Consider the following 12071-nt stretch of genomic DNA (forward strand, 5'->3'; position numbering starts at 1 on the left):
AGGAAAAACACACTTTCCGTAGGATCCCCACTCTCTCTCTCTCTCTTTCTATATATATATATATATATATAGGGGAAGGTTCAAATGAAAACCACTAGTTATTGTGAAAACTCGAAAACTAATTAAAAAAAGCCAAAAAAACATACAATTTTTTTTTTGCAAACCAAATTTCGCAGGTTTTTTTATATAAACAAAAAAAAATTTCAAAAAATAAAAAAATTTTGTGTAGTGCACATGTGTAATACTGCACATATGTATGTGTACTACAATTTTTTTTTTGAAAAAAAGTTTTTTTTATATATAAAAACCAGCGATTTTTATAAAAAAAATTGAAAAAAAAAATTTGTGTGTTTTTAGGCTTTTTTAGTTAGTTTTCGAGTTTTCACAATAAAAGTGGTTTTCATTTGAACCACCCCCTATATATATATATATTTAATTTGTATTGCACACGTGAACCGTATACACAAGTATAACACATGTAAGACACATTACACATATCCGAAATATCATTTAACATTGTATTGCACATGTGAACCTTATAAATGAGTATCACACATGTGATACATATTACACACATCCGAAATTTAATTTAACATTATACTGCACATGTGAGCCGTATACACGAGTACCACACATGTGTGACACATTACACGCATCATAAATATCATTTAACATTATATTGCACGTGTGAACCATATACACGAGTATAATACATGTGTGACACATTACACGCATCCTAACTATCATTCAACATTATATTGCACAAGTGAACTGTATACACGGGTATCACATATGTGATACACATTACAAGCATCCTAAATATCATTCAACAGTGTACTACACATGTGAACCGTATACACGAGTATCACACATGTGATACACATTTCACTCATCCTAACTATCATTTGACATTATATTTGCACATGTGAACCATATACATGAGTATCGTACATGTGTGACACGTTATGCGCATCCTAACTATCAGTCAACCTTATATTGCACATGTGAACCATATACACGAGTATCACATATGTGATACACGTTACACACATCCTAAATATCATTCAACAGTGTACTACACATGTGAACCGTATACACGAGTATCACACATGTGATACACATTTCACTCATCCTAACTATCAGTCAACATTGTAGTCATGAATCTCACACATATATCACATGTTTGGGCGATTATATGTGTCTAAATCAATGTCAGTATATTACAGATGACAAACGTCAATTATCATCCATAATTAACGACTTAAACATGAAATGTGTGACGATTTTATCAATTTTGTGTTGTGTGATCGGTGTGAACATAGTTATAATCGATGTGTTGTGTGAGTGACACATCAAAATGTGTGATGATTTTTAGGCAAATTAACGTAATACGAGTTCGTACCTGGTAGATCTTCGATATTTTTTGCCGATTTGATGGATCGATTGTGCATCGATCTCCGTTTGTATGAAACCCTAGGATGTCGCCGAGAGAGATGGAGAGTTCCTTTTTTCTCAGGTCTGAACGAATGTTGGTGAGGATAGGCGGTCCAGTTTTTTTACTTGTATATTTCCCAAACTACCCTCCCGTGTATAAATTAAAGTTAAATGTCCGTGATTTATAAACTGACGTATATCAGCCGTTGATCTTGTTTGATCAATGGTTGTTTTTTAGTTTTCTTATTAGAACTAGTTTTCTCATGATCCATCCCCTATATATATATATATATATATATATATATATATGGTGGGGTTCTAGAGTGAACACTAGTGTATTTGTGAACTGAGTGACAATCCTGACCATTGATTTACATCATCAAATCGTAAAAATACACTAGTGTATTTTCATCATCAAATCTTGGCCATTGATAATAAAGGGCTAGGATTTTAACATATGAATAGTAGAAATCATGAATCACTTGAATTATGATTGCACACATATGACAACACAAGTTAAAATTATGTTTCTGTGAGGTAATATACTCTAGTTTTGAACCCATTTTAAGTATAATGGGTCAAGTGGATGGATGGAATTTCTATCAAACTGGTCAATTTCTAAGCATGATTTTACATGTGATTTCTCTTTGGTTTCATTTGCTCAGAATATACTATTTTGAATATAGTTTTGTTACTTCAGTTCGACTTGCAGTTAATATTTGTATCAACTATATAGTAACTCAAATAAGTAATGGGTTTCATATAACAAGACTCGATGTACAACCTTATAAATGTACAATTGATCTTGACAGCATTTGGTTTAATTAATAAGTGTTTGGAATTTGCATACGGAGATTATATAATGGATTGCTTATGACAAGACTTCTGGAGAGAAAAAAACGCGATTCCAAAGAGTGGGTGTTCATCGAATGGAATTACTCGAATCGAATTTTTCGGATTTTTTGCTTGAATTCGAATTTGATTATGATTGGTCAATTCGATTCATATTAAAACGCCAATTCCTAAAAGTCTGTTCCTAGTCTTGTAAAGCATGAAATCCACCTTACAGGCTTATAATATCATAACACAACAAAACAGATGACCAATTCTGATAAGCAGTCCAAAACACCCCCTTAACCTGAAGTCGGGAATAATGTTGACCAAAGATCGAGAAATAAATAGATAGCAGAATTTTGAAAAAGAGCAAAATGTAAACATCAAGACAGAGATGTTAGATGTACATAACTTACATCTTACTACTTCGTTATCCATACAAACAAGAAAAGAACAAAAAAAAGATAATAGCAAATGTTAGCCTGTTTGGTTTCACCAAATTTAATAACAGTAAGTAGCAACTCGTGGGATGGTTTAATTTTGGCATACATGATTGAAAACAGCAGCCCATTCCTGCTTAGTGGCCAGAGGTAGATTCTTATCACCGATGCTAGGAGTCCATACATCCTCACTTGCATAGTCTTCTTTTTTACTTCGAGGCGCATAACCTTCAGAAGTCTAAAAACAACAGCATTGTGTATAAAATTAACAAAATTAAATGAATAATGTAAAGATTACAAAATGGCAAATAAAAGTGACTACTTTAAGCCAAATTCTATTTTCAGAAACTACTAGTCTACTACAACTCGGAAATTAAGTTATATGTTTATTAGAAAAGAAGCAATTTTATATATAATATACTAGGTTAATGCTCGCGCGATGCGCGGCTTCATCCAAAACCATATTATTTAATTTGAAATACAATATTTTGTACAAACGCATAAAAAACTATTAAAATTAATATATAATCTCATATTGTATAACACGTCTGTAAAGTTTAGTAATATGTAGTCTTGTACTATTGCATAAAAAATTCTGTTGATCAATATACACCGGTCGAGTAAAAAAGAAATTATCAAAATATGAACCAGATGTTATAAAATGTGAATGTATTATATGGATGAAAAAAAACAACATTAGATAAAAAAAGAATATCATCCAAACACTTGCTAGTTGCTTGAAAATCTTGACAATTTGACAATTTGAAATCATTCGGCTTCTTCTTTGTACCTAATACGACCAAAATTAACCTCACACATAATGAATCTAGTGATATAAAAAAGAATTGAATTTATAATTGTAAAACATCCATGAAATGAAAGGTAAATGAATAAAAAAAATTAAATGTTGCAAAAACTTACATATCATTTTCCAGAAAATGGCAACTGAAACCTACATTTCAATTAAGATGGCTACACAAATGAATTCATCCTGAAAGTTAAAAGAAATAATAAAACAGAAAACTTTAATATTCAAGAGCAAGTAATCAATTCAAAAGAACAATAAATCAAACCTCAAAGTAGCAGCATAATATAACCAACGCGACCGAGCCCGACCCAGGTGATCACTTGTACACATCAACCATCAACTTGAATGATCCAATCATATACCCGAGCCGACTCAAATGACCAGTTGTCCTCATCAACCATCAACCCAAAAGTTCCAGAGTGATATATAACCAACCAGACCAGGATAACCAGTTGTATCCATTAAGCATCAAACAGTCAATCTTGCCCCGTATAGTACAAACAATTTTTAACAGAATAATCCAAACGTATAAACGTATAAACATATAAAAAGATGACAAAAATAATATACCTTCTTTAATCTTTTTGAAAGGCTTCATAATTTAGCAAATCATGTGAATTAGTCAAGGTATAAAATAAAACATCTAATGTGATCAAAACTGAACCGATCAATTTTCAAAATCCAAATAAACCTAATTGAATCTTAATGTAACAACACATACAGGGTCATTCAACACATTTCAAATGATACAGGTTCATGTAAGTATTTTTTTTATGAGGCAAAAATTAAAATGCAAATGGACTTGTTTTAACCATTTACTTTACTCAGAAGTATTCATATCTCCATCCAAGTCTCTCTTTCTTCTCTATTCAATATCACAAAGATACAACTCTCTCTTTCTTCTATATCCATGGTGAAGTTGCAAAACATTTATATTGCCAGACTGTCAGGCTCAGATTATGAAAAAAGATGACAACACCATGGCTGCAAGAGAAGTTGCATGAACAACTGCCATCCTACAACCTTGCCATACCATAATGCTATCTTCATTCAATTTTTACTCAGATCTACAAAATCATCATAGCCTTATGTTCAAAGGACAAGTCCAATGCACTTTGAATTCATTTTTATTCACCTTCAAAGTCAACACTAAATGATTTGCTTAAGTATTTCAAATGATTTCAAAATGTCAAACCTCACTTATTCGGGCAGACGTCTGCTTCATCATAGTTTTAGTCTCAAGTGAGAAGCATCTCATCAACATCATTGACTAAATATCCCTTAGGTGTCATTGATCTAATTATCATCAACCAAACATCGATTACACCCAACACCACCTAGAACAGCTGCGAACGACAACCAGCAACGATTAGGTCATGTTGCAACAACATGGCAACTCTAGCCATCATAGCCTTAGATGACAAAAACATCTGTCCTGATCAAAACTAAATAGATCAATTTTCAAAACTTAGCCTCAGATGAGTAAATCCTAATTGAATATTGATTTACCAACACATACAAGGTCAGTCAACACAGTTGTTCATAATAGTGAATACATGAAAGAGAACATCATGTGTTAAGCTGATTAGTAATTATAACGTTGTTTTTCTATTTGAAAGGGCAAGTATCATAAGACTAGAGGGTATGGGGGCCGGCTGAGGCCCGGCGCCGGTCCCCCATACCGCCCCCCTCGGTCCGGCTAGGCAACTTCGGCTCCCACTCGCCGGTCTTGACGGGCCTCCTTCTCTCACATATACCTATACATACATATATATATATATATATATATATATATATATATACATAAAGGGGCTCATCCCCAACCTCCTAGGTCCGTCCCCTTCAAGCCCCTCCTACGTGGCGGTGACGTGACGGCCCATCCCCTTGGGGATGAGGCTCTCCATACCCTCCGGTCTAAAAAGAAGCAATTTTGTGAAGGCTATATATGAGATTTAAACTTTTAAACCAATGCATGAAATTAATCCCAATGAAAGGGCCCGGGGACTCAATTACCGATATAACCCTTAACTGCTAGAACGTGTCACTAGTTTAATTAGACCATGGTGTATGGTCTGGATAGTCCCCAAAGACACTACCCGCCACGTAGACGCCACATCACCACGGGAGGAGTACCATCCCCTTGGGGACTACCCAAGGGTGTGGGGTGACTAACCACTTTAATAAAAAAATCAATATAATATTCAAGGGGGAGAGAGACATTAATGAAGGGGGCCCACAATTTTCAAAGGTTTTGGTCCGACTCCAACATCTAGGAGAGGACGGAGGTGCTGCGACGTGCTCTAGGGGGGCGGTGTGGGACGACCCACGACGAGGGCGACGGGCTGGTGACGTGCCCCATACCCGGTGGTCTTATAAGGGTAGAGGGTATGGTGATGGTCCTCCAAGGGAGGATGATCCGCCACGTAGGCGTCACGTCATAGTCCTCCCAAGGATGGTCCATCCCACAAAAGTAGAGGGTATGGAGGATGGTCCTAGATGATCCTACCCCACCCCTTTTATGTTTTTAATTTTTTTTTAATTTTTTTAATCTTCTATTTTTTTTAAACATTTAACAAATAAACTAACAAAATATTTTCATTAATATTAAAACCACATTACATAAACTTAAAAAAAGAGTGAATTTCAAGAATTGTCCTTTATCTTTATACCCATTTCAAGCGTTGTCCTTTATGTTCAAAATTGACGAGTTTTTTCCTTTATGTTTTCATATCATACACGTTTTATTCTTTAGGCCTAACTCAGTTACTTTATTTAGTTAAATTTGGTCATATACTTTGCTTATGAGGGCATTTTTGTCAATTCAAAGGTAAATTTAACATACATTTACAGCTCAAAGCTTCTGCGACCTTTGAATTGACAAAAATGCCCTCATTTGCAAAGCATATGACCAAATTTAACTGAAAAAACTAGTTGGGTTAGGCCTAAAAGACAAAACGTGTATGATATGAAAACATAAAGGACAAAACTCGTCAGTTTTAAACATAAAGGACAACGCGTGACAATGGGTATAAAGATAAAGTACAGTCCTTGAAATTCACTCCAAAAAACATAAACTTAATAAAAAAACATAGACTTAATAAAAAAAAAACATAGACCTAAATAATCTGATGTTTCTTCGTGATGTCGGTTTGTAGTTTTTTCAACATCATCGTTATTATTTCCCATTCCTTGTGTAGGTCCGGCTAGGAGGATCTAGTCGCCACATCCTTGTGTACAAACCAACCCGGTTGTGTCACACCCCGACCACGTAAAACAACAAAACGTGGCGGAAACGTCGGGAAGTGTTGTAACACAATCATTGTTTCACAACCATGGATTAAACAAATTTCGTTTTGTTGAATTAAATGAGTTACAATGTCTAACAACAACAAAATATAACATAACTAACTAGTCTTGCATCTTTTAATGTCACTAAGCCTCGTCCATTCCTATGTGAGCATACACCAATATCATCATCAAATATCATCAACTATTGTACCTGAAACACATGTGAAAATACGTCAGCATAAAAATGCCGGCGAGTACATAGGTTTTATTGATTTAGGATTCATGACTTATAAGTTTGAGAAAAAGTTGTTTAATAAAAATTAGTCATGATCCTTGTAAAAAGTTTTGTTTCATAAATCGTTTGAAAATCGATAATAGATATGTATAGTTAAAAAGAATGATGTAAGGTTAAATGAATATCCAAGTAAAAATGAGTTTGTATAAAACAAACTGTCTTGTAAAACAATGTCTTGTGAAAAATATGTTATTTGCGTAAAAATGTATAAATCCAAATGAATGATTCAAATAACGCTACGCCATATAATATAATACAAGCACTTATATATAGGAAGTACCAGCGGCGTATCCACCATGCTTGTATTATATTACACACGCCTCGTTACCTAATCACTTCCCTAACCCAACGGCTCAAATAGTTACAAGTGGTTCATGAAATCAACAGATACAAACGGTTCACACGGTTCAACAGATACATAAGGTTCACATAACTTCAATAGTTACAAACGGTTCACATAATCAAACGGTTCACATAGTCAAACGGTTACAAGGGTTCAAAATGTAAAACAATGTGTCCATATGCTGGATGAGCATATGCGGCAAAATGTAATGTAAAACAATGAACTAAGTATGCACACAATGGACATACATAGCATAAAACATAATGAAATCATGTACTAATAGTGTACTAATGAAAATAGCAAGTATATGATATGAAAACATGAAAACATGAAAGTAACAATAGGCACATGTGTTTCACCCCAAAATGTTTGAAAAACAGTAAAAGAGGGGACTATGTACTCACTTGAGGGTGCTTAGGAGTCTTGACAGCAACCAAGCAAAGCTAGAGGGATCACAGAAATCAAACGACACCTAATATAGGTATCTACATTAATAAACGGACCTATCGGAGGATCGGGTAGTACGAGGGTTTGTAAACCAAATAAGTATGGGAACTTATGTAATATGGTTTAACAAAGCCTACATACTAAAATGAAACCTAACCTAAGTGCTTACGACCCATTACGACCCGTTTAGGTAGCTTACGCTACTTTAACGTGTCATTCGCGTAAAACGCGTTTGGAACGCCTAACTAGTCCTATGACAAGTAATGTATGCCTTAACATGTTTAATATGGTTGCCAAAACAGTTTATATGTCAAAAGTTACGTTACATAGGCTTAAAATGAATTTTAGCGCAAAAGGGCATTTTGTTAATTTACCTAAGGCATAAGAACTACTTATCATACAACTACTTAAACGACGTGACCATAAGGTATAACCTCGGAAGGTTATTCCCTATACAAGTATGGTCACCTAAAGTGTTTGGTCGGATCCTAAAGATCGACCAAATGGGTCGGGTTCGAAAGTATAAGCGATTGATTAGATCGCTTACCTTTACGATCCTAAACAAGCACAAATCTAAAAGCGACGAGCGAAACATGCTAGAACATGTTTAGTAAAGTTAGAAAATAGGTTTGGTATAAAAACAAACGGTTTTGATATCCTAGAGTAGTTTGGTTACAAAATACGCGAGGAAACTCATTTTGGCCGAAACTACGACTCGTCACTGAGCCTAGATAACGTGGTAATCAGTGGGTATAGTCACTAGGGACTATAACCATCGTGATTACGCTCACGTTATGAAGTTCAAACGAACTTCACATTGACCATAAACTGGTTAATGCAGAAAGTCAAACACAGTTTGACTTTAACGCTAAAACGAACGAAAAACGCGAAAGAATACTTACAGAAGGTCCCCGCAAGATTTGAACCCGATTCACTCTCAGGTAGGAAGTATATAAACTTCCACTTAGAGAGCTTTGAATCAGATTTCAAATGTGAGGGAAAATGAGCAAGACATGGGGGGGGGTATTTATAGGAAATATGGAACCGTTAAGATCGTTTCTTGTTCCCCAAGCGTTAAATCTCGGCCGTACAACACATACCTACTGAATTACAAACCCATGGGAGCCCCTAGGATTGATAAAAACCATTTGCAAGTGGTTTTGAAGTGCTAAACAGCTGCAAACAGCTGTTTGCAACAATTTTGGTGATCTGGGGAGGCCATGCGGCCCGCATCAGGATCCACACAAACTCAGGCGGGCCGCCTGAGCTTGTCTAATCAGCACAACTTTTCAAAACAGTTTTAGCCCCTGCATGCTTTTAAGTCCATTTTTGGCACGTTTAAGCCCCGTTAACCTCATTTCAAGCCTCTAATAAAGTATAGGGAACTCAAAACATGTTCAAAAATATGCCGGATGTCGGTTTGTTTGGTCGTACGATCGCGATGTTCGCTTAATTACGACGGAATGCGCATAAGCGCGAAAGACGATCCAAATTGCGCGACGAATGGATTTTTCTCATGCCAAACACAAAGGCATAATATAAAGATGCTTACATAAATTTTTGGAAGCCCGGAAGTATTCAGAACGTAAAATATGCGCGAAAATGCAAACTTATGCACTTTTTGACGCTTTTAGTCCCTGAATGAGCATAAAGTTTATTTTTGCGCACCAAACACCTCAAAGCCTATTTCTAAGCTATGTAAAGGATATTTAGGGTATATTTAACTTATGATCAAGTTCCGGAAGGTCTGTTACAGTACAAATTGACATACTTTCTCAGTTTGTCGAATTTAGTCCCTGTAAGCGAATAAACTTGATTTCGGCATACCAAACCATCCAAAACTTATTTCTAAGTTATGTAAGGGTTGTTTAAGGTATGTTAAGCCTATGTCACTGTTCCAGAGTGTTTGTTGCATTAAACTGGTTATATTTACGCATCAGATTGCGTATAACCTTCCAGAAAGCGATTTAAAGCCCGAAATCGAACAAGAATCAATATGTGCAAACGATACACATATTTATATAAATCCCAAGTATGAAATACAATATTTTATTGATTTGGTTTTTGTTTGATGGTCACGGAGGCACAAGTGTCACAGGTTGTGCGGAATCCAACCGGAAAGGCAAACCGAGATAGAATACGCAAATAAACAACACACAATATTCACCGATTAACACCTCTGTATTAATACGTATGAAATGTCAGTTACAAGCTCAATGTTTACAAATGTATTTTGCAAACTCTCTCAAACTCTCGTGTGTGTTCTATGCTCTCAACTATGTGCTCTCTCTTGTCTCTGTGTGTTATCTATGTCTTCTGTCTTGAGACTTCCTATTTATAACAACAGACACCATGAAACGGAACGGACTCGGCGAAACCCAGCTTCATCGACGAAACTATCGACGAAATGGAATCCAGTCGGTGAAACACATGTGTTTTGTCGACTTCCTTGTGATTCGTCGTAGATGGGCTAAGGCCTAAATGTTGTTTCGCCGCTTTGCAATCCAGCCCAATTGTTTCTCCGTGTAGATATCATCCCATGGATCAATGTTCATGATCCTTTGATGGATTGGCCTGTTCTTGATCTTGATGTACATGACGGAGGAAAGTTGTGTCATCAACCAAGTCTCGTTGCGCGAGTCACGTCCACAAATAATGTATCAACAAACTCCCCCTTGGACGCTACTCGCGAGATTCGCCTTTGATGTCTTCTATGTCGGAGGATCTTCAGAGTCTTCACGTCTTGAAAGCAGAAAGTGTATCAACAAACTCCCCGTTTCATGTAGGAAGTGTGTTGACAAACTCCTCCTTAACATAAGCTCCCCCTTGAGTTATGCTCGTGAATGACTTGATCATTAGCGCTTGAGATCCTAGTGGTATTGACGATGGTCAGCGACAACTCGATCATCTTCATCACTTGAGTGCCTTCACGTCGTGTCTTCATTCCGAAGCTTGTCATCGACCATGTTCTCATTGCCTTTAGAATCTGCACATGCAAGAAATCTAAACGCGTAATGAGAACAACTGCTTGGAATATAGTTAGAATAAACAAATGACACACGTATGACCATGTTTCAATCAAACACCGTCCGACAGCTTGAAAGTTTAATAAATTTATCAATTTTGGTTTCTAACTTTCAAAAACTTGCAAATTTCGACCGTTTATGAAGATTTAGTCAATTCGGTTTTCAGTCAGGTTTCAGGTAACGAAGACTCGAGATCCAACATCGTACGATCGAAAATAAAATAGAAATAAAATCTTTTTGGCTTTTATAAAGTTTATATTAAAACACACCTAAAATCTTTTTGGTATTTTTGAATATTTCAAATGTAAAGACTGAAAGCAGTAAATAAATATTTACAGACATTCTTTTTGCGATTTTCGAGGGTAAGAGAATCATATCAGTGTACGATCACGCCAAAACGCTCTTGTTGTTCAATTAGTTAACATTTAGATAAGCATCCTATAACAATTATCGGTATTGTTGTCCACATAAGCTCAACTTATCAGATGTAATCATGGCGAGGAGATACGTTAAGGTATGATTTATATTTACCAACCGGTGTTCATCCACATCACTACACATTCCCGTATCAAGGTATGCACGAGGGTTCATCTTACCGGTGAGTATACCAATTATCATCTGTTTGACCGTATATGATGTGAGATTCTCACTTATTTTGATTTGAAAACAAGCCCTATGTGATAGAATCACTTATTGATGAGGAACTTGATTTTCAGATGCATGAGGGCACAGGAGCAAGTCCGTGAACAGGTCAGTACTTTCGTACAGCAAAGAGACGAACTTGACTCCCGGATAAATGTGATATATTATCACTTATTTGATGGACATGTGATTGTTGATCACTTATTGAGGTCGTATGAAATATGTACACGTATGTATAGTATCATGGAAGACCTAGACTTGCGTCCCCGTTATTTTTCGGTAAAAGATACAACCATGATACCCAGATGATAAGCAGCATAAAGACCGAATATATCAGAACCTCGGCAATCTATCAAACGAAATTTCGGTACTAAGACCATATGCCAATGAATGGTTCCCACCTGGTCTTCAGTTGATTAAGATTTATATCACCCTGCACACTTTAAAATGATTGTGAGCCTACCGATACATCTTATATAGAGCTGCTTATCGTTTTTCATTTAAGGTTTAAAGA

The sequence above is a fragment of the Helianthus annuus genome, chromosome 13 (assembly GCF_002127325.2).
Source record: "Helianthus annuus cultivar XRQ/B chromosome 13, HanXRQr2.0-SUNRISE, whole genome shotgun sequence".
In the NCBI taxonomy this organism is placed as follows: domain Eukaryota; kingdom Viridiplantae; phylum Streptophyta; class Magnoliopsida; order Asterales; family Asteraceae; genus Helianthus; species Helianthus annuus.